Below are 27,607 nucleotides of genomic sequence, written 5' to 3'. Positions count from 1 at the left end.
GAGACACCACTCACAATGCCTCTCATTGATGCATTCTTAATGATGCCAAAGATGGGGAAGTTCTTAAAGGATGCCATTCTGAACAAAACTAAAGAACTTCAAGGCATGGTGGTACTAAGTCATGAATGCAGTGCTATCATTCAGAAGAAGTCCATTCCAAGGAAGTTAACTGATCCAGGGAGTTTCACACTCCCTTGTGCCATTGGACCTCTTCTATTCTCTGGATGTCTTTGTGATCTAGGAGCATCAGTCAGCTTGATGCCATTCTCCATAGCAAAGAAGCTGGGCTTTAGAGTTTTCAAGCCTGCAAGGATTTCTCTTATCCTTGCAGATAGATCAGTTAGATTGCCTGTTGGTATGTTGGAAGATCTACCTGTTAAGATTGGTGGTTTTGAGGTTCCAACAGATTTTGTTGTGCTGGATATGGATGAGGAACCAGTAGATCCTCTTATCTTGGGCAGGCCATTCTTAGCCACTGCAGGAGCTATAATTGATGTGAGAGGTGGGATAATAGAGCTTCAACTTGGGTCTGAAAGGCTCAAGTTTGATGTGAATGAGATGATGAAGAAACCCACCATTGAAGGTCAATGTTTCTATGTGGAGACAATGGATCAGTTGGCTGATGAGTTGCTTGAGGAACTGAACACTGAGGATCCTCTTCAAGCTGCTCTAACTCAAGAACAAGGAGACAATGGGCTCTTAGCTGAAGCAAGTGAAGGGTATAAGCTGTATCTGGACAATGCAAGAGAGCTGGGTCCTGAGACAAGGTTTTTGGAGCTGGAACAAAGTGGTTCTGAGGTTTTTGCAATCAAAGGATCAGACACCAGCCAAAGCAGCTTGGACCAGGATTGGAATGAGGCTGATGCACCCCCTGTTGAGCTCAAGCCTCTACCAACAGGGCTCAGGTATGCTTTCTTGGGCTTAAACTCCACATATCCTGTCATCATCAATGATAGCCTATTAGAGGATCAAGAGAGTGCATTGCTTAATGAAATAAGAAAGTTCAGGAGAGCCATAGGGTATTCTTTGGCTGATATTAGAGGGATCTCTCCTGACATTTGCACCCACAGGATCCACCTAGAGGACCAATCTATGTCCTCTATTGAGCATCAACGACGACTTAACCCCAACCTTAGGGAAGTGGTTAAGAAGGAGACACTAAAACTTCTTGAGGCAGGGATAATTTACCCAATCTCTGACTCAAGATGGGTGTCTCTTGTTCATGTTGTGCCCAAGAAGGGTGGGATCACAGTGGTGAAAAACGATAAGGATGAACTCATAGCTCAAAGAACCATAACCGGCCATCGCATGTGCATTGACTATAGGAAATTGAATTCTGCTTCTAGAAAAGATCATTTCCCTTTACCATTCATTGATCAAATGCTTGAAAGGTTAGCTAATCATCCTTATTTTTGTTTTCTCTATGGGTACTCGGGATTCTTCCAAATTCCCATAGACCCCCAGGATCAAGAGAAAACAACATTCACATGCCCTTATGGCAATTATGCTTATAGGAGAATGCCTTTCGGTTTATGTAATGCACCGGCCACTTTTCAAAGATGTATGATGCACATTTTCTCTGACATTATTGAAGAGAAAGTTGAGGTGTTCATGGATGACTTTAGTGTCTATGGCTCCTCCTTCTTGGATTGTCTCTCTAATTTGACACAGATGTTGGAGGGATGTGAGCAGCACAACTTGGTGCTGAACTGGGAGAAGTACTATTTCATGGTGCAAGAAGGAATAGTTCTTGGGCACAAGATATCTGAGAAGGGTATTGAGGTTGATAGAGCAAAGATAGAAGTAATGGTGAACCTGCAAACCCCCACTTCAGTCAAAGGGATAAGGAGTTTCCTTGGGCATGTAGGGTTTTACAGAAGATTTATCAAAGACTTCTCAAGAATTGCCAGGCCCTTGACAAGATTGTTGTGTAAAGAAGTGGACTTCATCTTTGATGCTGAATGAGAAGAAGCCTTCAAGTTGATCAAGGAGGCATTGGTTAGTGCACCAATAGTTCAGGCACCAGACTGGTCCCTTCCTTTTGAGGTCATGACAGATGCATCTGATTTTGCTGTTGGAGCAGTGCTTGGGCAAAAGAAAGACAAGAAGCTGCATGTGATCTACTATGCCAGTAGAACACTTGACTCTGCACAAGAGAAGTATGCTACTACTGAAAAGGAAATGCTAGCAATAGTCTTTGCCTTTGATAAGTTCAGAAGCTACCTGGTAGGATCAAAAGTCATTGTATATACTGATCATGCAGCCCTCAGGTATCTGATGACCAAGAAAGATGTCAAGCCAAGACTGTTAAGATGGGTTCTTCTACTTCAGGAGTTTGATATGGAAGTACAGGACAAAAAGGGGATAGAAAATGGGGCTGCAGACCATCTCTCAAGGCTGAGGATTGAAGAAAAGGTCCCCATAGATGATGCTTTGCCTGAAGAGTCTCTGATGGTACTCCATTCCTACTTGGAGTTTGAGGAAGTAGAGAGCATTCAAGATAGGAGGATGCCTTGGTTTGCAGACATAGTGAACTATCTTGCATGTGGGGTGGAGCCTCCTGATTTAGATGCCTACAAGAGGAAGAAGTTCTTCAGAGATGTCCAGAGATACCATTGGGATGAGCCCTACCTCTATGTTCTGAACAAGGATCAGCTGTATAGAAGGTGTCTTGCTGAAGAGGAGATGCAACCTGTGTTGGAAGAATGTCATGGTTCTGCTTTTGGAGGTCACATGGGGGCATTCAAGACTGTGGCAAAGGTTCTTCAGAGTGGGTTTTGGTGGCCTACAATGTTCAAAGATGCCCAGTTGGTGGTTTCAGCATGTGATGCCTGTCAGAGGCATGGGAACATATCTAAGAGGAGTGAGATGCCTCAAAACCCCATTCTAGAGGTTGAAATCTTTGATTGCTGGGGGATTGACTTTATGAGGCCCTTCATTTCATCCTATGGGAATCAGTATATACTTGTTGCTGTGGACTATGTGTCCAAATGGGTTGAGGCCATTGCTTCCCCTACCAATGATTCCAAGGTTGTAGTGAAGCTGTTCAAGAGCATTATCTTCCCAAGATTTGGAGTTCCAAGAGTTGTCATCTCTGATGGAGGATCTCATTTTGTGAACAAGACTTTAGAGGGATTGTTGAGAAAGCATGGAGTGAAACACAAGGTAGCTACTCCTTATCATCCTCAAACTAGTGGCCAGGTTGAAGTATCCAATAGACAGATCAAAGCCATTCTTGAGAGGACTGTTAGCTCAAGCAGAATTGGAGCAAAAGGCTAGATGATGCATTGTGGGCTTATAGGACTGCCTTTAAAACTCCAATTGGGACATCACCATTCAGTCTACTATATGGGAAGAGCTGCCACCTTCCTGTTGAGCTGGAATACAAGGCTATGTGGGCTGTGAAGTTGCTGAACTTTGATATCAAGACAGCTCAAGAGAAAAGGATCATGCAACTCCATGAACTTGAGGAGATTAGGCTTGAGGCTTTTGAAAGCTCAAAGATCTATAAGGAGAAGACCAAGGTTCTGCATGATCAAAAGATTTTGAAAAGAGAGTTCAAGGATGGTGATTTGGTGTTGCTGTTCAACTCTAGACTTAGGTTGTTTCCAGGAAAGCTTAAGTCTAGGTGGTCTGGACCTTTCAAAGTTCTTGAAGTGAGACCTTATGGTGCCATTGTTTTAGAAGGGAAGAATGGTCAAGAATTTGTGGTGAATGGTCAGAGAATCAAGCATTACTTAGTTTTACAAGGGAAGGAGGAAGCTACATCAGTTCCCCTTCTTGATCCACCAGCCTGTTAATCAGGTTTCCAAAGTCAAACTTAGAGACTTTAAACAAAGTGCTCTTGGGAGACACCCCAAGCTTATCCTTTGTAAATATGCTTTTGATCTTTTGATTTCTTTCTTTTTATGTTTTAGGATGTTTTGATGGGTTTGTTTAGTGTCTACAGGTGTTAGGTGTGAGTCTGAACCCTTGGAAAGTGAATGCAAAATGAAAAGAGATGAAGGAATGAAGACAAGCTTGTGCTCGGCCTTTGACATGGGCACCGGCCACGGTCAAGAACAAGGCGTGGCAAGACTCTTTGTGTTGCTACGGGGAGATAATCACGGTCTCAAGGCCAGGCCGTGGCAAAGGAAGCATATGTTCGGCGATTGCCACGGCCTTGTGACATGGAACGTAGGCGACCGTGGCAAAAGAAAAAGAGGAATGACCAAGGCTCGGGGTTTGCCACGGTTGAGATTGCCACGGGAAGAAGCTAAAGCCGTGGCAAGGTACACAGAAATGCCCAACGTTCGGCGATTGACACGGGCCACAAGACACGGTTAAGGAACTTGGCTGTGGCAAAGGAAACGGTGCATAACTTCGATTCGGATTTTGCCCCGAGAAATTTGCCACGGGAAGACAAGGTGACCGCGGCAAAGAAATGAAGACTGAGTATCCATTCGGTGCATGACACGGCTGGAAGGCACGGGTTCAAGACCAGACCGTGGCAAGAGAAAGAAAAAGAGACATAGTTCGGGGTTTGCCACGGTCTGAAGACATGGCCAAACCAAGACCGCGGCAAAGAGGAAGCATTCATGAGTTCTTGCCACGACCACGTGCCACGGTCAACCAGGCGCGACCAAAATTTGAATTTTGGTTGACCGTACGGACGTTGACCGGTCAACACACGCGCCAAGCCAGCTGTTCCCCACCACTCCTTCTTCTTCATCGCGAGATGGCAGGAACAAAAAGACAAGCAGCCGTGGACAAAGCCAGAAAAGAGAAAGCTGGGGCTTCAGAGGATAAGATTCTGCCTTTTGGACAAAAAGTTTTCAAGAAACAGAAAAGGCAGAGAAAGCCAAAGGATCCAGCTGAGAAGAAAACAAAGAAGGTTGCTGCACCAAAGAAGACAAAGGCCTCTACATCAAAAACTTCTGGTAACGAGTTGGCATTGGTTGAGGTCGTTCACAGGACAGGAAAAGAGGTGGCTGTGGTTGAGGATGAAGAAGAAACAGAAAGTGATCCTGAAACAGCATTGAAGCGAGTCAAGAAAGCAAAGACAAGTTCTGAGGATAGTGAACCAACCTTTGATGACTACTTTGCTATGTTCAGGGGTGTAAAAGTGCTGCAAACCAAGTTCCCTGATATGGAGCTGCTGAGGAAGATGGAAATTCTTGAAGAGGTTCAGCTCATTTTCAACAACATGGGGTTTGGTGCATTCTTTGAGATGAGAGATGTGGCTCATGATGGTGTTACATAAGAGTTTCTTGCATCCCTTCAAGATTGTGGGTATGGCCCAAGATATGAAAGAATCAAAGAGGGTAATGGTCTTGGGCACATAGAGTTCACAATGGATGGTACACAACACCATGTAAGCTTCAAGGAACTAGATGAGATCTTTGCTTTTCCAAGACCTGCACAAGAACAGACAGTGAAGTTCACATACCCTGATCACATGATTACTGACTTGTGGGACACAATTGCTTTTGGGAGCTTCAGAGGAGGAAGATGCAAGAGTTCATGGATAAGAAACCCAGCAATCCGCTATGCTCACAAGGTGCTTTGCCAAATGTTCTTTACCAAGCACAATGATGGAGTGGTGCATCTAGCTGACATGGAGCTATTGGGTATGGGTCTTCAATCTCTCATCAGTCACTTGAAGAGCAAGAGAGAGTTTCGCCTTTTACACTACATCCCATCTAGTGGTGCATTCTTAGCGCGCCAAATGCTGATTTACAAGGACATAGCTTGGAGTGAGGGTAAAAGAAAGAAGCTCACTAAGTTGCACAATGGATGGCTAGTGACAAAGATTCTGAAAGCAAGAGGTTTTGTCTTTGATGATGTTGAGGTCAGGCCTGAGTTGATTGATGAAGCTACCCTCACCAAGGTTGGGTTTTTAAAAGCAAGCAATGGTGAAAACTTCTTGTACACCTTCAAGCTCTTACAAGATGAAAAGGTTCATGTTCTGTTGCCACACCCAGCCATCACCACTCTCACAAAAAGGCACAATGTCTCCTTTATTGTCCTAAAAGATCAGCTCTACAATCCAGCCATTCACCCTCCAATTCCCAAATGCAAGAGAACCGTTAGTTCTAAGGGTAAAGAGCCAGTTGAAGAGGAGAACACAACTAGGACCGCTGGTTGTGAGAATGAGGTGCCAAGAGATTTTGAAAGAAGGATGGGAGCAGGGAGGTATCACTTTGATCCTTACTTTTGGGGTGAGCCTGACTATCACACAAGGAAGCTGTATTCCAGAGTTAACACCCTTCAGAAATGGTGCAAATGGCAAGACAAAACGATCAACAAGCTAGTTGACTGTGTTAGGCAGCTTAATAAGAAGGTTAAGAAGCTCACAGCTCCAGCCACCTCACCCAAACGAGATACAAGAGAAGAGGTGGGAGAAAGCTCAGCTGCCAATGACCTTGTGCTACCACCAGGAAAAGAAGATTGGGTGAGCCCAGCAACTGTGTTCTTACCAGACTCACCTGAGAGCAGCCCACCCAGATACTCTACTCCATCATATTCAACCTCCAACCCATCCCACTACCTGGGATCAGACCTCAGCGATTGAGGTAAACACTCAAAACCTTGTAAATAGCATGTAGATCTTTCTTTTTCTTTTGCATTTTACTTGTTTACTTTGTTTTAACTCCTTTCTCATGCTTCTATAACACAAGGGACTGTGTTATTTAAGTGTGGGGGAGGAGTTTCATCCTTTACTAATCATGTTTTCTCTTTTCTTATTTTACACTTTGAGTCTTGAGTCACATTCTAGTTGCATATACATGTAGTCTCATCTAAGTGCATATCAAAACCAAACCAAAAAAATGAAAAAAATCTGAAAAATTTACACAAAAAAAATGATCATGTAGTTGCATTCTCATTTTTAGGATTGAGTCTAGATTGCATATGCATGTAGGTTGCATCTTGCAAGGAGTAATGATAGGTTTCCTAGAGAGTACATCACTTTGAGAACTTGAACTAAATATGCTTGTGAATCTTTTTCTATTCTTGCAAAGTCTGAAATGATCTGAATCTGAGAAGCAAGTTTGAATTGAACTCAACTCTAATTAAGTGAGAACCTTGAACTTGACTTGAAAATATCTTGTGATGCATTGTTTGAAAAAGCTTGTGGATACCGATATACATACTTGAGCTAGAACCATTGTTTTTACCACTCTTTTTCCTTAGCTCAAGTAGCTGAATCCACATCATGGATCAGTTCCCTCACCTTGAACCCATCCTTCTTTCAAGCCAATGTTTGTGTGTGAATTGAAAGGCCACCTTGGATCAAACTTAGCAGAAAGTGTTAGGTTTAGAGCGACAAGGGCAGGTCTTATTGAGTGCTGTGTTCCAACATCAAGGAACTGAGAGTTTTGGCGAGGAATAAGTGTGGGGGAAAAGACTTGTTGGTGAGTGGAAAAAGGTGAGATGAGTGGGAAAGAGAGAGTGGAAATAGCTAGGGGAATGAAAGAAAAAAGAAATCATTCTTGGTGTTTTGAGAAAGTGAGCTCTGGTTTGTTGAAAAGAAAGAGTCTAGCCTCTAAGTAAAAAGGAAAGAAGCCAAAAGGCTCAAATGTTTTGAAAAGAAAGAAAGAAGAGGCTAGAGGTTGTAAAAGAAAAAGAGCTGTGTAAAGTTTGAGTTCCAAGACTTGAGAGTGAAAGTGAAAAGTAAATCCCCTAGTGAGAGGAAAATGAGAGTGAAAAGTGAGGATTTTTGAGCAAGTGAGGAAGCTTTGAGTAGAGGGTGGGGTGTGATGAGTCTTTGCCCTTGTATGCATAGGTTACTTTTTACCTTTAGCATTCTGCCAAAGTTTGATCATTCATAGAGAGATCCCTTTGTTGCATTAAACCCACTTGAGCACTGATGAGATCATTTTAATCTCATAGCCTCTCCCTAGCCAAGCCAGCTTGTTCAAACATTGCATCATGAGATCCACCTGATAAAAGCTTAATGAATGTGAAAGAGTTGAGAGAGAGAAGAACTTGTGGAGATTCCTTGTTGAGTTGATATATATCTGAGTATGGCTTTGCATTGCATAATTGAGCATGAACTTGAATTCTCATTGTGACCACTTCTCTCAAAAAGGAAATATGAACTCCCATGCATTCAACCTCTTTCTCTCATTTGTTCTTGTTTGCTTGAGGACAAGCAAAGGACAAGTGTGGGGGAGTTGATATGTTCATAATTTGCATCATTTAGGTTGCATAATTCATTCTAAATCATGTTTTATTCCAGGCATTTTAAGTCCTTAGGGTTTGTTTTAGAACTTAGGAGATGCATTAGGTCCAAATGAGTCTTTGCATGTTTTGAGTGTTTATCAGGTGTATTTGGAGCTGAAAAGATGAATCCAGGAGGTGGAATGGTGAGCAAAGCTTGAAAAGTGGCAAAATTGGATCTTTGGAGGTTATCAGCCATTCTCGCTGACCAGGAAGGTTTTCTCGGCCATTTTTATGTACCGCGGGAAGAGTTTACCGGCCATTTTCATGTACCACGAGTAAAGTGTATCGGCCAAAATCTCTGGGTGCAAACATGCCTCAGAAATCGCCTGTCCAGGGAACCTTCCGGTCCGATTCAGATGGCGGGTGATTCATAGAAGTTGGAGAGGACTTGATCATGGTTTCATAGCAAGTGTAATCACGGAATTCGGACGCCTGAGCAGGAAGTTAAGCTCGTCGGAAGGAACCCCTGTATCGCTGTTGTTTTGGACCGAGCCGACGAGTTCTGAAAAATGCGAAGGACGGAGTACTCCCAGGCCGATTCAGTTTTCGGGGCCTTCATGAGAATCAGAGAAACTTGAGTCCTCTTTCCAGAACATCCGAGATCAGTCAATTCGGAGCTTTGGGCAGAAAGATACGGTCTCTGGAATGGACGTATGTATAGACGGCCTTCTCTGATCGTGTGAATGCATTACAAAGATGAGCCCTCCAGGAAGCCTTCCACTTCCCAAACACCAAAACTTCCTTCACCAAAGTTGTAGATAAATGAGTCCTCTGTCTTCTGCAACCGGAATCACTCAATTAGGACAAGTCTCCAGGAAGTTACACTCTCCGGAATGCGAGATGGTCCAGACAGCCCAGAATGACTAAGTTAAACATGCCGCGATGGAATGCCACGGTCCACACTTGGCCGTGGCAACTTTTGTGCACCCTCAGCAAATGACACGATCTTCATGCCACGGTCTACACTTGACCGTGGCAAACATACACTTGGCTGAGAGGAACTTTGCAACCATTCGGCGATTGACACGGCCTAAATGCCACGGTCTGAGGCTTGACCGTGGCAACTCCTGCAAACCTTCGGCGATTGGCACGAGCTGAATGCCACGGTCTGGGACTTGACCGTGGCAAATGAACAATTGGCTGGAGACAACTTTTACATAGCTTCGAGTTTTGACACGGTTTCAATGCCACGGTCTGAGACTTGACAGTGGCAAACAATTACTAGGCTGGGAAAGATTTCACATGCATACGGGTTTTGACACGGTCTGAATGCCACGGTCTGGGGGCTTGACCGTGGCAACTTTTACACATCCTCGGCGTTTGACACGGTGACTTGCCACGGGCTTCGGACAAAGCTTGATCAGACCGTGGCATCAAAAGGCGACCAAGAACAAAAGAGAAGGCTTTGACACGGTCAGGTTGCCACGGTCACACCAGGAACACACCAGACCGTGGCAAACCCATCTTTGCCCATCAAGGCCGGGTCAGTACCCGGTTTGTTCCAGGTTGACCCGGTTCGCCCAAGTCCTCTATATAAGGTTTTTAGACCTAATTTGTAGAGGACCTTTTTATCTACTTTTAGTTTTCTTTCCCCTTTTGTGAAAACCTACTTGTTACACTTTGATTTGAGAGCTTAATATCGATTTGAAGTTTCTTTTTATCTTGTTCCATCATCTCTTATCATCAAATCACACTTCTAATCATAATTAACAACACATCTTGCAAAGAATCTAGTGTGTTAATCATGATTAGTGAGTAAATCCCATATTAAGGTGTTAGATATGTAGATTAGGGTGCTTAGGTGGTAGATTAGTGAGCTTAGGGGTTAGATCATGCATATTCCATTCTCTACAACTTGTTCTCTATGCTAGATCCATACAAATCATATGTGGTCTAGATTCTGGGCATTTTATGCACCAAAAGTGTTTGATGAAATGCCTGAACCAAAGTTGTTAGAGGTTTAAGTGTTATTCATCATGGGAATGATTGTTTAAATGCTTAAATGACAGATTAAACTGATTCTTAATGCTTGTTAACTCATGTTTCACTGATGATGATTGGGTTAGAAACTGTTTTAGCATAGAAGTTAATACCTTCATGAGAGGATTAACTTAATTAAAGATGTTAATGTTGAATGGCTTGCTTGATCATTTGATTCATTAGCTCATTAGTTTATCACTGAAGGCACCCTAATCCACTATCATGTCTAAGACCTTTCTCATCATTATTCATACATTCTCATCATTTGTCATTGCTTAGTTCTTGTTTAATCATTTCATTAGTCTTTAATCCTGTTTAAGTTTGTAGTTGTCTTTAGATAACCAAAATCACTCTTGTTTGCTTGAATTAAGAACCTGATCACATAGTTTAGTGTCTAACACCACATCTGGATTGATAAACCTCTTTGTGCTACTTTGACAAAGGGATTGATAGCCCTGAGACCCTAAAAATTCTTGTCTATCAACTGGTCATCTAGGACGACAAAGAGTGGTAAAAGTGAGGGTAAAAGACGTCCTAGATGTGTATGTCGATGTCTGCCTAAAATCAATGATGAGAAAATTAGATATCAATATTAAGTCCAAATAAAATGAGCTAGTAAATCCTGTCAGAAAGAATCTCCATGAATAAAACTGCTATGGTGGGAGTTCATAGTGCAAGTACTCTAGCTACCGCCTAGTCTAGTGCTAACCACAAATGAGCTATCATGCATAGTGTAGAAGTGTGCAGGTCTAAATCATCATAGTTTTGTGTCAAACATTCCTGAAAAATACTCAATGTCGAATAGGTTACATATTAAAATTCAAAAATTGCTTGAAATTAAAAAGCAAAAGCAAGAAAATGATTAGTACGGATAGACATCCTCCCCGAGACTTAAATCACACTGTCCCCAGTGTGAAAAAGTTGGTGAGAAGATGGTGAATAAAAGCGAAATAAAATAAGATAAAAGAAAAGAAAATGATGATAGAACCGTGATGGTAGTGAAGTGCTGATCAATCACTCATCCTCCGATGTGTCTGCTGCGAACTGGTGCTGCTCCTGTAGGAAGGTGACAACTCTGGTGCGTCGTCCCTGTCTCTCAACTCTGCGCTCCAGATCAGAATGTGTGTGTGATGATGTAGATGATGAGGTGTGACCGGTCGAAACAGATGGCTGAAAGTGAGCACGGGTCGCATCTGCATCACGCTTCGCCTTAGCCACTATGTATTGGCCAATGGTGAATGGTAGACGAGGTACAGATGGCAGAAAATCATTTTGTTCCGGAGTCCATCGCGGACGTCCTCCGTTACACAATCTCGGGACAGATGGTGAAGGCAAACAGATTCGGTGCTCCTCAGTGCCAGTGCAATACTTGTAACCAAACCTGTCTGGATCGAAAGCGGCACAAGAGATAGTGTGATCGCGAGAGAGATAAAGTAGGTCATACCAGACATCGGGAAGTAGATCATCAGATGAGAAGTCGAATCCTACAGCCTGTAGTATCGCTGTAATAGCACTCTCGTAAGTTCGACTAGCGTCCTCGCAACCATGTAAATCATGCTTCACCTTTACCATGTTCTGTGCTATGATCCAGGCAAAGCAGGCAAGTCGTGGATCGTCCATAAATGGAATCTGAAGTGTAATGAGCTCAGTCTTCAAAACACTTCCCATGTTGGCTCTAGAGAAGATCGTGTGTGCTAAGAGTTTGTGCACAACTCTCACTGCTGGATGAGTAAGAAGGGCTGACTTGGATCTCCCGCTATCATAGACTCCATGACCCATCTCTCTCCACAAGTTAAAATCCGGTTCATCTTCAAGGTAAATGCCATCAGTGTATGGAAGATTAAGAGCATCGCAAAGCTCAGAAATGGTGAGAGAGTAAGGCTGTCCGCGGATAGATAATTGACAAGATGCCATCTGATGCTCTGGGGTCCCTCCTCTTCGTGTGGTGGAGTGTAATAGTTGCTAGGAACTCGCAGACTAACTCAGGATAAGTTGGAAGGTTCAGCTCCATGTAGGGTCTCAGCTTAAGTGCATCGATGTACCAGATCACATCCTCTCTGATTCCAAGCATCTCAAGTGTATGATAATCAATGCAAGGCGTGGGTTTGATGTTCAGCTTCTTGAAACTTCTTGCATAGTCCACTATCGGGTTTGTCTCCCTGCCAATGTATCGAATCTGTGGTGGCTCAGGAGCTGATCGTGTTTCTCTTGAGTGCTGGAGCAATCTCATCACATAGTTTCTCCTTCTCGGTCTGGCTTGGTTCAGCATGTACTCTCCTAGAGTAGCATCATCGGGAATGTCCTTAGAGCTGTCACCAGTGCCACAGCTTCTTCGGGATCTGGTTTGTTCCATTTTTCTGCGAAACGAAATGATTCTTGGAAAAAGAGTGAATATGGATGCTGATTTTAACACATTAAGATCAGTTATACTAATACTAGTATAAAGAGATTAATTAAAACCATGAGCAAGCAGAATTGACATTAAATCATAGAAATCAAGTAGTTCATGACTAGATTCGGATTTTTGGTGTTCTCAACTTAGAAATCTTCTAAAAATCGGTTTTTATGAGCAATTTCCATGCAAAATCTAAAGATTACCCAATACTAATCACTAATCACACGAGACTAAATCAGATTCATCAATTTTGCTGTTCCAAATTCGATTTTTATAAAGCATGTAGAATCCAAATCTCAAAAATCTCAATTCCTCTTAAGCTAGGTGTTAAAATCGATTTTTAGATAACCTAAAAGGATAATCTATTGTTCTTAAGCTATTTCCACCATCAATAAACCAAGATTTGGGTTTTTAAAGAAAACCCTAAGTTCTAAAATCAAATAAAAATGGCAAGTTTGAGCTTCATACCTTGCTGGAAAGAGAGATTTGATGGCAGAATTGAAATCAGACTCGAAAAAAGTGAGGTTTGGGCCAAGAACCTCTTAAAAAGCTTAAGAATTGAAAAATGTGTTTTATCTCCTAAATCTCCATATCTTTTGGAAGAGAAGAGAAAAAGGAGTTTTGATCCAAAAAGTGTGTTTCTTTTCTTTAAAAAGCGTTTTTGTAGCAAAAACGGAAAACTTCTGGGAATTTTTAAGTTTACGGGAACTTACCTTTCTTGTCTTGCAAGTTTGGAAAGTTTAAAACTTACAGAAAATCTTTACGGGTTTTACCGGGAATACTTCAGAAATCACCGGAAAACTTTAAAAAGCGGCAGAAATCCGCGACATCACCTCAATGACCAACGGCCGCGGTCAGAAGACGCGCGACCGCGGTGATTGAGGGCTCGGCCGCTGTCACATTCACGGTGCCGCGGTCGATGCACCCTTGGCCGCGGGTCGGTCGGTCGCGACCGCGGCTCTTCCTCTTGCGGCCTTTGTCCAACTTCCTGGTCTTTGTCGGGCCGAGCAGCTAAAAACCTACCCTTTTCTTCTTGGTTTTTCTAATTTTCTGATTTTTTTTTGTGTTTTTGTTTTATAAAATACCTGAAACTAAAAAAAAGAAAAAGAAAGCATAAATTGTAAAAAGGAAAAGAAAACTAAAAGAAAGAGTACCTAAATGGGTTGCCTCCCATTAAGCGCTTTTGTTTTAAGTCGTTTAGCTCGACGTAGGCATCAAGAATTAGGCTGATTTGAATGGCACTCCACTTGATGTGCCTTTATCACTTTCGGTCGCTGGAGGTTTTACTTCTTCTCCTTGAGGAGCCGTCTTCTTTCCTTTACTCTTCTTTCGGACTTTAACATTGTTTAAAACCCTTTTTGTGTTTTCGATCACCTCCTAGATTTGGTCCTCACAAGTTTCTGTTGCATCTGGTGGAATGATAATCTTGATCTTCGCAAAAGCTTTCGGCTTCTCTCTTTCTTTCTCCTTGGGCCTGTTTCCCTTGCTTGGAAAATCGTCTAAGATAGTCGGATAGTACCTTCTGCGATCCACATTGAGGAAGACAGCATGCCGGTTTGCGTGATCGATTACTGCTACTGCTCCTACTGTAGCTAGAAATCTGCTGGAACAATCTTGTCTCCCACTAAAACTTGTAGATCATGAATCGCCCCTTCAGTATCTTTTTGAGATGAATCTCCAAAAATAACCATAACCGTCGATGTCCTTAAGGTTTTTATGCCCAATTTCTCGACAAATGTCTTAGACATGATGTTGACATTGGCTCCGGAATCGCACAGGCAGTCTGTAAACTTGATTCCTGAAATGAAACATTGGAAAACAAAACGTCCTGGATCATCGGCTTTTGTAAGCTTTTGAAACGGTGATCGTTCAGGTACCTTAAATGGTGGCTGCTTGGCATTGACATACTTGTACAGTGGTACAAAGATTGGGGTTTTTTCTTTCTTTCTATCGGTTCTGGCCTCTTCTTCGGGCAATGGGGTTATGGCGTTGCAAAACCTCTTAGGGTTATCTTCAACTCTTCCTGGAAGAACTACACTTTGCCTCTTCATAGAGTCGGCTGTTTGGGCGACTTGCACATCTAGCTTCTTGATGTGCGAAGATAAAGCTTCAAACTTCCCGTTCAGATTATTGTACATACAGTCAACTTTCACGTTCACGTCTTTAGATGCTTTTTCGTTCGTCATAACGAGCTGTTGGATGGACTGTTCAAGTCTACCGATTTGTGAAGCTAGCTGGTTCGTCGTGACTCCCTGCTGTTGTACAAATTGACTGTTAAAACCCGTACCTTGGTAGTTATATGGCTGTCGCGGTTGATATGGTCCTGTTCCTCCGAAGTTTCCACCTTGAAACTTGTTTTGGAAGGATTTTTGCTGAGGTGGGTAGTACTGATATTGAGGATTCTCCACATTTGGATTGCGGTAAGAGAGATTGTTGTAGTTTGCATTCCGGAAGTTTTTGTTGAAGCCATTGTTGGAGCGATTTTGATATGGCACCAGTGCTCCTACATAGTTCACATCTTCTTCTTGAAAGGCTTCATTAATGTGATCGATATCACTAAGTCCTTCATCTTCTGCGCCATTGCTGGTCTCACAAGCATGGATTGGGCGATTGTTGCTCTTCAGAAGCTGGCTCATCATGTTCTTCAACTCGGTTATCTCCTTGTTGTCTGTTCCAGTTTGCTTTGTCGATCGATCGTATTCAGGACAATCATTGCTATTGGCTTGAGCCAAATTTTCGATGAGGGCTCTTCCTTGTGCTATCGTCTTTTGTCCAAAATCTCCATTGCTAGCTGTATCACGTGAAAGTTTGCATTTTAGTTGCAAACCTCGGTAAAATGTGCTCAGCAGGCTTGATCCATGAAATCCATGGTGAGGGCAATCACGTTCATACTCCTTAAAACGTTCCCAAGCTTCATAGAAAGATTCACTTGGCCCTCGTTGAAATTTTGAGATCTTTGTTCTCAACTGAAACGACCTTGACTTAGTATAGAAGTGGTTCAGAAAAGCAGTTTTACATTCTTCCCAATTAGTAATCGATCCTGCAGGCAAAGATTTCAACCAACGGTGAGCTTTATCTGCTAATGAAAAAGGGAACAACTTACACTTTAAATAGTTTGGTGGAACTTGGTTTGTTCTCATCATGCTGCAGATTTCTTCAAAGAGCTTGACATGGTCCATTGGGTGTTCAGAAGGAACTCCATGGAATTGGTTTTGCTTCACCAATGAGATGATTTGAGGCTTGACTTCAAACTCATTCCGGTTCGGAAATGGGACTTGAATTGCAGATCGGTTCTGAAAATTTTGAGTAAGTGCATCAAAATCAGCTATGCGATGGTTCTTGGCTTGTCTTCGGTGTTGATTTGCTTGCTGAACAGGGCGGTTAATGCGTCCATTCGGCTGCATTCCTTGGTGGTCACCATCGGCTGCATTGATGGGTGCATCAAGGTCTTCACGCTATTCTCTCTCGCGGTTCTGGTGGTTTCTTGGAGGAACCTCATCCTCCTCTCCATCTTGTCGAGCATGATCACCTCCTCTGTGATCATTCTCTTCATTTTCTCCATGTTCGGACCCGTCTTGGTCCATATTTAAAGTTCGATTTATAGGATCTCCAGGCTGGTCGTCGTTGGCCATTCCGTGTGTTCGTCTAAGTCTTCGAAGTTCTCTTTCGTGTCTGTCTATCTCGTCTAGAATTGGAATGTCTTCTGCAGGTCTGTGCCTGGTATTCATGCAATTCAGAGAAAAACAAAAGAAGGGAAAGATAGTTCATAAAAACTTTAAGAAAGAACTAGAGATCAGGTGTCTAGAACAGAAGTTAAAACAAGAAAAATAGCAAAAGGCAGCGAAACAAATCCCCGGCAAAGGCGCCAAAAACTTGATGTCGTGTCAACTGCGTGAGGGAACAAGTTTTACCCTTAACAAAACAAATAAAAGCCGTAAGTGCACAGCTAATCAGTTGTAGTATTTAGGGATCGAATCCACAGAGATTTGTGTGCCTGGTATTCTTCTACGGTTTCTAACTTTATATCTAGACTAGATTGGTTTTAAAAGTTGGTTGTTTGTCACGAATTAAACTAAAACTTAAAGAAAGCAAATAAATCTATCCTAGAAAGCAAGTAAAGAAATCAAATGGAAAGCAAGTAAGTAAGTAAAATATTGAACTAAAGCAATTGAAATGCAGATCTAAATGAGCAAATAAAAATCGATTGGTTTGTAAACTATGGCTAAAAACGCTGAGCTTTTGGGAACTCTAAGGGATCATAATCGGTTTTAACACTAGGGTAGATAGATTGGGATTGACGGATATCGATATATGGGGGTTCTAGAGCTAGAGTACAGCGGTATGACTACGTCACTGTCGTGATCATAACCAACTGTTTCTCGTAACCCTGACCACTAGGTTTCCACTCTGGCCCTGGAAGGGAGAGAACGCAAGAGCTGCACAAGACTCATGAATACTCACGATCTTACCGCAGGTAGGTTTCCACTCCTACGGAAAAATCGTCTGTTTCATTCTAGGGCTGATACTTAATGAAACCTTTCGCAACACTAACTATCTAGATCAGATACTAGGTGATCAATCAAGCATACATGCAATAAGAACAACAATAAACAGAGAACAAGTCGAAATCCCAGATCTATAAACCTAGATGTCTTAATCGATTATGAGATCCCCTTTCGGGAACCCTAAGCCCAACTCGGGATCTACTCAGACATGGCTGAGGTCGACATCATAAAAGAAAAGAGATGAAGAAATTTTCTCTATTGAAGAACTCGGACTTTAACAAATCTTCTACAAAAATCGCATAAAAACGGCTAAAGGAAAAGAGTTTCTGTAAAGTATGAAAGGTTCTCTCTAAAAATGACCTAATTGACAAGTATTTATAGTCTTCAATACTCCATGGTCTCTAGGGTTCCGGAATTGAGGCTGAGAATGACTTTAGGCTTCAGAAATATGGGCTTTAGTTCGGAGCTTGATGGCTGCGGGGATTGGGTGGTTAGCTGCAGTCGGGAGGCTTCTGACCGCGGGAAATAGGCTGTAGGCCGCGGTCGCGTGACTTGCTGGCCGTCTTCGAGTGGCTCCGGGGCTAATGAAATATCTTGAGATCCAACCGTTGGAATGTCTCCAAACCAAGTGCATTTGAAAGCTGGTTGATTCTTCTATAAGTTGTCCAATTTTGAGGGTGATCAGACGGTGAGAAGGTCTTCGTCTCTCCATGAGAGTTCTGACGGTATGCATTTATCCAAAAGAGTCTTTTTGTTTCAATTTGTGTCTCTTTATCCCAAATTACCTGAAAAGTCTTTTAAAATCCGGAAACATAGAAATCCTTTGAAAACCTTTGAAAATGGAGTAAAAACACATGTAAAAGATATTAAAATGATCCATAAAAACGGTCAAAATCTGGTGTTATCAAAAAGCGTAGCATGCTTGATCTCACTCGGCCTCACAAATGAAGAAGTGTTTGACCTCCCGGGTTCACTCTCAAATGCCATTTGCTGGGTTTTTCTCATTCCCTCACTTAATTTTTAGTGGAAGTAGTGTTTGAGGGGTCACTCATCTTTATGTTCTGATCCCTCCGGATCACCGACATTAGGTCTAGAACATAAAGAATGTGACATCTCCTCCTCTTGACCATTCAGTTTCTGACAACGTGACATGTACTGTTAAAAATAAGGAATCCGAGAATAGGTGGCATATCGTGTCGGATCTCCCGAATCCAACTAGATTCGAGATCCGGTGCTATAAACTTATGATGTATTAGGCTAGAGATTCGAACCGGTCCTAATTTGGTTCAGGAGTTATATCTGCAAAAAAGTCATGGATACCACATGCTAACAAATCGAAATTATCTACAATAATTTGTGTAGATTTAGCCATTATTTAGGGTTTGTAAAACATGTATACTGTTTAGTATGTAAGAAAAGTTAAGAATTTTCTTTTTTTTGGTGAAAAAAATTAAAAAAATTTGTATTGTACTATTGTATATCAAAAAAGATTTCTGGATGTTTTATTATTTATTATTTTCTTACAATTTAGATACTTTTTTAAAGTAGTATCATTTTCACAGAGTTTATTCTTTTCTTTTAATTATATTATTTTTAAACAATAATTCAACATTAACATATAAAAGTAAAGCTTTTTTTTTTGAGTTAATTGGGTGAATAAACCAAAAGCGAAGGCAAATTAGCAGATTGACCAAACTCACTCCTAAAACTAAGCGAACTGTGCTCATGGTTAGCGGAAATGACAACGTTACCCCGCTGATATTTTCCCTCAAGTTGCAAAAAAGGTGTCTGACATGTTCACTGTGTAGTTATAGACTGGCGACGAGATTTTGTAGAGTAGGCGAGATTTTGTAGAGTTAACGAGAGCCACATATAATTTTCGCGCCGAAGGAGCATTAAATACGAATATATGTGTAAGATTGCTTCGATAATTGGACGTATATGCAACATATGTGTGTATGTAAAGGAGACTAGGGTTTGTTGGTCTGCTATATAAAGAGTTATCGTTGGCAACAAACAGAGCGTCGGTTAACGAGATTAAAAGTTAAAAATCACTTAGAACAGAAGAAGTTAAAAGAGAAGAAGATTAAGAAGAACCAGTTCGCTCTCATCCAAAGAAGGTAAGAACACGTGAGCTTATAAAAAATAGTTCGTGATGGTCCTACATTTATTGTCCGTATGCAAATCTGGAAAGTCCGACTTTATTGCAACACTTATTGTATCCTCGTACAGCTTTTATGAAGGGGAATGAAATCAAATTAATGGCCTAGTGTTTGTAGATTTCATTGTTTGTATTGAACATATGTAACATCTCTTGTTAGCCTCTAACAAAATGTTTTGACCGATAAACAGTACCAAACATGGGTCGTGTTGTAAGCTTTGTTCGTGGAGTGTGGAAGAAAACTGCTGCTGGGGAATGGTATTTCCAAGAAGATTCAACCGAGACTGCGTACGGGATGGTGGTGCAGGAGAACGAGACGTTCAAAACCCTTGACGGCATGGTGAGGGAGCGCTACAGGATACCAAAGTACGAGATGATGGCGCTTACCTACAAGCTACCAGATGCAATGGTGGGGCCTTTAGGGAAGAAAACGCCGCCGCAAGACATCGCTACCAACGGCGACGTCGAGCTATTCATGGCCGTCAAAGTCGATTTCGATCTCACTGCTGTTTATGTAACTCTCGGAGTTTACAACATGGAGCGATACAAGTTCCAGAAACGTCACAACCTGACTGTTGGAGGTCCCCCACCTGGTTTCGAGGGGGTACAACCAACCTTTCCACGTCCCGTTTCAAGTTACACCGGTAATAATCATGTTAACGTAAAAATCGAAAAATTATCTGGCCCAACTTGCGGGGGACTTGACGATGTTAAAAACTTTTGGGAAGGGGTTGTCGAGGGGCCTGTATTCCATATCGCAGAGAGTGTCGCAAAGGAGATTTTCACCGACGAAGAAAGGCGTGTCCTTGAAGAAATACACAACGCTATGACACAGATGGAGACGTCTTTAGCAGAAGCTGAGGGAGGGGGGAACAGTTCGTCTAGCCACTCATCTGGTGACTTGTGTTTGATGCTCCCAGATACAAGTTTGAACATCACTACCATCGGGAATATTGACGGCGACCCAGACACAAGAGTGCAGCCGTCAGGTGTTACCGCAGGGGTTGCACACCTATCCATTCGACCGTTATCATGTGGAGGTAAACGTCTACAATATGTATTAGACAGGTACATGTTTTCTTAGGCAACCAATCAGTTTATGTCCTATTAATCTATATGTTATCGCGTACAGAGTATAATAACCCCACGATGTCGTTGGGGTCTACGAGTGAGGGAAAGGTGCCAGCACGTAACTGGGTGGATAAAGGCAAGGCGAAGGTGGACCAGGATATCAATGATGGACCAATCTTGGGGTTATCGATGAATTGCAGTGTGGGACCTAGTAGGGTGCACCTCAACCAACCTGACTCCGGAGACGATGAACCTTCAGACGAGGAGTGCGACTACATTGGTACGTTGTTACTATTATTTTTGGTTTGTTAACTTTGTTGTTGGACCCTTATATGTATAGTTAGATACGTAAGCAGACTATCATGTGATGCAGGGGACGGTGTTAACAAACCAGGCACTCTCTATGTGGGAATGGTGTTCAAGGACCAAGACGCCTTCAAACTTCATATGTCTCTGTATGCAATGGCTAAGAAGTTCCAGTACTACACACGTAAGTCCACACCAAGCAGAATGGACCTTGAATGTGTCGGGCATAACTGCCCATGGAGGGTGTACGCCGTCAGGATGGAAGGCATTGAGTGGTTCCAGATTCGCCGTGCCAGACTCGACCATAACTGTACCATTGATGAACGAGGGCGGTTTCACGTGCAGGCAAGGACAAGTGTGATTGGCGATTTGTTTAAAAACAAGTACGCCGGTGGGGAGGGACCAAAACCTAATGAAATTCGGGAGCTCATGCGTGATGACCATGACGTTCCCATATCATATTGGAAGGCGTGGAGGTCCAGGGATTTGGCAAGGGACACCGGTTTGGGAACTGCTGGAAACTCTTACAAGGTGCTTCCCATCTACCTACAACGTCTTGTTATGTCAAACCCCGGAACAGTTGTTTCACTTGAAACAGATTTCGAAGAGGGTGTGGGGCAGAGGTTCAAGTATCTGTTCTTCACATTGGGAGCCTGTCTCAACGGTTATCCATATATGTGCAAAGTCATCATCATAGATGGCGCTCACCTTAAAGGAAAATACACGGGGTGTCTCCTCACAGCAAGTTGCCAAGACGGAAACTATCAGCTATACCCCATTGCTTTTGGGATTGTGGACGGTGAGAACGACAAGGCTTGGAGTTGGTTTTTCCGTAAATTTCAGGAGGTGGTGCCGGACAGCCACGATCTGGTGTTTGTATCTGACAGGCATAACTCGATCTACGCCGGGCTACGAAAGGTATTAGCTAGACTCAAATATGTGAGATGATTTAAACATATAGTTAGCAGTGTTAACATATATATTATATGATTACCGTTATAGTTAACCGGGTGCGCTTATGGTTGTTAACATTGAGATACTGTTATCAAACTTATTAGTACCGTTATATATATAGTTAGCGTGTTATCAATCTTATTAGTTGTGTTTCTTATGTCCGGTTATAAATTATCTGAGTTTATCTAATAATATAGTTAGCAGGGGTAACAGATATATTAATGATTAACGTTTAAGTTAACCGTATGCACTTGGGGGTGTTTCCATTGACACTGGTTGCCATGTTTCGTTAACAACTCATCTGTACCGTTATACAGTTTTTTAGTGTACTATCCATCTCATTATTAGTGTATCTGTTTTGTTAACTAGCTAATATATAGCTGTGAACGTGTTCTGTTTCTTGTCTTCGGATATCTATTGAACTTAAAACATTAACCTATTAGTCGTACGGTGATATATATGTTTATCGTGTTATAGCTGTTGTTTCCTCTATACATTATTCCCATAATGATAAGTCAACTATGTTCTGGATTTAGGTGTACCCAATGGCTCGGCATTGTGCCTGTATTGTTCATCTCCAGCGTAACATTCAGGCAATCTTTAAGAAGAAGCACCTTAGCTACATGGTGTCTCAGGCGGCCAGGGCATACCTACCCTCCCAATTCTACGACCTGTTTGAGCAGATTCGTTCCGTTGACTCAGGCTGTGCTGACTACTTGACCGCTATCAGATACGAACACTGGGCTAGGTCGCACTTCAACGGACTCCGATACAATATCATGACCAGCAATGTGGCTGAATCCCTCAACAATGTGCTTGCGGTGGCACGAGATTACCCAATTGTGCCATTGATCGAGTACATTAGGGCGACTCTGATGGGGTGGTTCAACAGTCGTCGTGCCCTTGCTTCGGAAACAAATAACACTCTAACTCCCAAGATAGAGGAGATACTAGCTAGCAACTTCGAACTCTCAACCGGGTTTTCGTTCCGTCGAATCAACCAGGACGAATTCGAGATACGGAACAAAGAAGGCGGCCTTTCCTTGTTAACCTCGAGACGCAGTCATGCAGCTGTCTCGAATTCCAGACGTTGAGGGTCCCTTGCTGCCACGCTATTGTCGCGGCTTTGAGATCTGAAACCCGAGTTGACTCCTTGGTTGGGGTTGAATACACCACAGCTTTCTGGAATAAAGCTTACGAGTGCAGCATCTATCCCGTTACAATGTCTGCACCAACTCTCCCAGTGGGCGACGACTTCACTTCTCTGAACCTTAAGCCACCTAACACACGTCGTCCCCCAGGCAGGCCACGCAAATCGCGCATCCGTTCACGTGGAGAATTCGGGGTAACACGCATAATTCTACTATGTTATCTTCATAGTTATCCATCCAATACATGTTTTGTCTCGCATATAATTGTTTTGGTTATCGAACATTTTCCTTATACTGTTACAGGGGGGTTTGCCAAGGCGTTTGGTTGTCTGTGGACGTTGTGGAGGCTTCGGCCATAATCGTGCGTCATGTAAGGCGGCCATATAGCGCCAATAAAAGGGGGAATGCAGGGGTTTAGGGGGCAAATCAAGCAATGCAGTATGTTACCTTTTTGTTTAACTGCATTTATCGTTAATGAGCCTGTATGGCTGGCTTTTATGTGTTATGAATATGCTATCATGCTTTGTATTTTCTAAGCAGCTCTATTTCGGTTTTCTGTAAAATACTTTGTAAGATGATCTCCAATGTTGCCCCTTAATATAAACTTATGTTATTTACCTTGTCGTTTCGATCATTTACTATTATTTCAACAGACTCAAGATCCAATTCTTTTCTAACACAAAATATAATCGGTTTTGGATAACACACATGTTTGCAGGACTAACTAAAAAGTTAGTCATCCATCGTTTGACGTTGTGATGTGGACATCGACCCTAAGACCATACCGGAGCTAATGCCATCCGTCCAAGACGGGGCCATGACATGCTCCAGGATTAAACAGCTCAGAAATAGATACAAGAGGACCTTACACATCTTTATCAACTCCCTAGAACCAGACGACCCGTTGTTGCCCGACCTGAATGTCATATACGGCCTAAACGAGCTTTGCGGCCAAACCGGGGCCGAATACTTGGGATCCAGAAATGGCCCATCAGATGACCGAATCTCTCAGGCCAAAATGGTTATCTCTCGACCAGTTTTTGATTTAAATGCTAACAGTCCGAGCAGAATTTCATTTTCAGGCCTAGAAATTGAAGAACTAAAAGATGATTCCAAAATGGCCGATACGCGAGAAACTTTGGCCGAGACGCGAGAGGTTTTAGTCAAGAAATCCAAAATGGCCGATACGCGAGCAATTTTGGCCGAGACGCGAGAAACTTTGGCCGAGACGCGAGAGAATTTAGTCGAGAAATCAGGGTCACCTCGGCCAGACCGACCTGGCGATGGAATCTGTCGTACTGAAGCTGACATTGCTCGACCAAAATCACCAGCTGAATCTAATGGACGAGACAGATGCACGTATGCCCGAGCGGATAATGAGATGGCCGAGCCCATACAAGATTTAGTCGATAAATCAAAGACACCCGGGCTGGAGCCACCAGACGACTTGGAAACCTCCAACAAAGGTAAGATCTCTCGTCCAAGTATATATACTGAGACTAATGAACGTGGAATCTTGTCCATCCAGCGAACAGACTTGGAGTTGCTTCACAACACACCATCCGGACCCGAGAAAGGCCAAGAACACCAAGACACAAGGACGGAGCACCAAAAGGCTTGGGGACGAGAAGACAAAGACTTAGCTACATTGGAAAATCATTTAGAGGACTTTACAAGAAGGTTCCAAGCCAAGGACGCCACAGCCTCAAGCTCGGCCACCACAGCCACACAAGCGGCCAACCTGAACCCTTCACACCAAGGTAAGCTTTTCAATTATTATATCGTTCTTGCAGGTGATCTCGGCCCTCACAACGGCTAAGTACAACATCAAAACGACGTCAGTAGTTTAGTTTAAAGAGTCTTAAGCAAACTTTCCATTTTTGTAATAAATGAAACGATGAGTTTATGTTTTCGTAGACTAGGTTTGTTTCTTGTTATTTCTTTCAAATTCCTGTCGTTTTGAGTCCTTTTCTTTTCTTTGAGTCGAACCCTAGAAGGTTCAAGCTGACGGACTATTTATAAAGTCCCACACGCAGCTTTGTAGTCACCAACCTTTTTCCCATTATCAATAAAAGAACGAACTTTCTTCAAAGTTTATGGAGAAGCAGCTTCTCATCTTGTTCACGGCTTCCTTGTGAGATTCAAGCAAGCGTGAGCCCCTGCACCATATCAGAGAATCACCATCCCTCTGTGTCGTGTATTCACTCCGCCATCACACCATCTCTAGATCCCACACGAGAGGGCGACCGCCTGCGTGTCAGATCCCCATCCTTCCATCATTCGCCGAGCCAAAGAGAGGGCGACCGCCTGCTTTGTCTCACCACCACCTAGTTACCCGTGGGAACCCCTTGTTTCTTACATCACGTTGCAATGTAACAATTTGTTTTAGTATAACAAATTTAACTGTGGACCTGATTAAAATGTTGGTCGTCTATTGTTTGACATAGCATTGGTAACAAACTGATTACCTTGTCGTCTCGACCATTTACTATTATTTCAACAGACTCCAGATCCAATTCTCTTCTAACACAAAATATAATCGGTTTTGGATAAGAAAAATGTTTGCAGGACTAATTAAAATGTTAGTCATCCATCGTTTTACGTAGCAATGGTAACAATCTGTTTTCGTATACCAAAATTGACTGTGGACCTAATAAAAATGTTGGTGGTCTATTGTTTGACATAGAATTGGTAACAAACTGATTATCTCCTGTTTGACTAGTGTTATTTAAAAAAAAATAACTGGTTTCTGACTTACTCAATAACGTTAAGCTCTAAAATAGACACCTCGTACATGTTCACATAAATTTAGTAAACTCAAACAAGTTTGTAAAAGGAAATACATTCCTCGCAATAAAAAAAGTTCTAGATGACACCGTAACACACATTAGATGTTTCACTTAGGAGGGGACGTCAAACTCCTCAAAAAACTTGACAGCCAACACCTGAGACTCCTTGGCCATCTCCTGAGCCAAAAACCACTCACCATTCGGAGACATATAGCGATGTAAGCACGAGCTAACAAAGTTATAACAGATGTAAGCATATGCTAAAAAAGTTGTTCACATGTCCATAACTAAAGTTACACAATATCACCAAACGTTACACCTAACAAGACATATATCGAACTATAACGAGATGTAGTCGCCCTCATCATCGGATAGTTCCTCCTCATCCACCATCACCGGCGGAGCCGGCTGGTTGCTGCCTTCACCGGCGGGTTGATCTGCCATCATCTTTTCCCGCCGGTCGACGAGAAGCCTCCAGTTGAGTGAGTGCGTTATGGGCATCCAGGATGACACGCTGTTCGTCCTCCGTGAAGATCTCGTGGAAGACACTTTCAGCAATTTGCACTGTCGGTCCCTTGATGAGCTCTTCACAAAAGTTGTTAACATCAACAAGTCCACCAAAAAGTATCGTCAGATAACCTTTTTATTACGACGCTAATAAAATGTTTATCGATGTTACCAGAAAGGTTACCCAATAACGCTTGATTTGTACGGATAATGCCAAGAGGCGGACCGGTAACTTGATCAGTAGACCTTTGCATTGAAAGGTAACGCTGAACATTCTCTTCTCCTATGGTCACACAAATGGCGAGAGTCTCCACCTCGACGCGCAAAGCCATGAAGCGGTCGACATCGCTGTTGTTGATGATGTCGAAAGGGGCTGCCTTGCGTCCTTGTGGCACAGACGAGCTTGTTGGGAGTTGATAAGTCATTGCCATCATCGTGTGTGGATGGAGACTGAACCGAGCATTCCGTCTAGTGACTCGAAGGTTTCCCGTTCTATCACCGTTAGTCCGTACCCTCCGTCGTTGGTGTCTGTCTCGAAATCCCACTCTCCATTCGGAGATCGGTTCCACACTCCTTTAGAATATTTCAGCATATAACCCATTTTCCTTTTCTTGAAATAGAAGCATGACGAAGCTTTAGTACTATATCCATATATAATCCGATCATGAAATTACTCTAAAATCAAAGCAACAAAGCATTTATTTTGGTCCGAGGGATGAGCAAGTTAAGAGATCTGCATTTAAAACTACATGTTCACTGTCAAGAACATAACCAAAAGAGACAACGACATAAACGCACAAACAAAACTAGATACAGTGGTCCTACCTTGTTTCCTCGCACGGAACTTGACTTCTGTAGTTTTGTTGGCACGACCTAAATTTTTTCTCTCCTACTTCCTGTTTGCAGGTCTAACAGTGGCGTGGTATGGGTTCAAGCTGCTAATACATTATATAGTGGAGCAACTGAGCAGTATAACCTATACATACGGACATATAGCGATATGGCGCAGAGGTCAATGAGATCTATCACACATCTCTGCATTAAATGCTTTATTCGCGCGGAAAGCAACGAGTGGTCCATATTGCAGCTCGCAGGATTTTGGTAGATATTTTCACATCTACTTACAGGGGGTCCACAACGATGTGAGACCTTATTTAACTCCTCAATTTACACTCCTTCCATGAATATCTCACTTAAAACTCTTATATGTTAGAGTATTCTATATGTTAACATACGTCTCGACCATTTACTATTATTTCAACAGACTCCAGATCCAATTCTCTTCTAACACAAAATATAATCGGTTTTGGATAAGAAAACTGTTTGCAGGACTAATTAAAATGTTAGTCATCCATCGTTTGATGTAGCAATGGTAACAATCTGTTTTCGTATACCAAAATTGACTGTGGACCTAATAAAAATGTTGGTGGTCTATTGTTTGACATAGAATTGGTAACAAACTGATTATCCCCTGATTGACTAGTGTTATTTAAAAAAAAATAACTGGTTTCTGACTTACTCAATAACGTTAAGCTCTGAACTAGACACCTCGTACATGTTCACATAAATTTAGGAAACTCAAA

General features: G+C 42.4%; 1 non-coding gene across 1 annotated transcript; it reads left to right on the top strand.

The window, feature by feature from the left end:
• The first annotated feature begins 15,442 nt into the window (after positions 1-15,442).
• On the top strand, positions 15,443-15,548 carry LOC112084840. The gene has a single exon (XR_002898499.1). It is a non-coding gene; the product is annotated as a small nucleolar RNA R71 (small nucleolar RNA).
• The last annotated feature ends 12,059 nt before the right edge of the window (positions 15,549-27,607 follow it).

Source organism: Eutrema salsugineum, unplaced genomic scaffold (genome assembly GCF_000478725.1).
Source record: "Eutrema salsugineum unplaced genomic scaffold, Eutsalg1_0 scaffold_4, whole genome shotgun sequence".
Taxonomy (NCBI): domain Eukaryota; kingdom Viridiplantae; phylum Streptophyta; class Magnoliopsida; order Brassicales; family Brassicaceae; genus Eutrema; species Eutrema salsugineum.
This window is presented reverse-complemented; position numbering and strand designations above follow the sequence as displayed.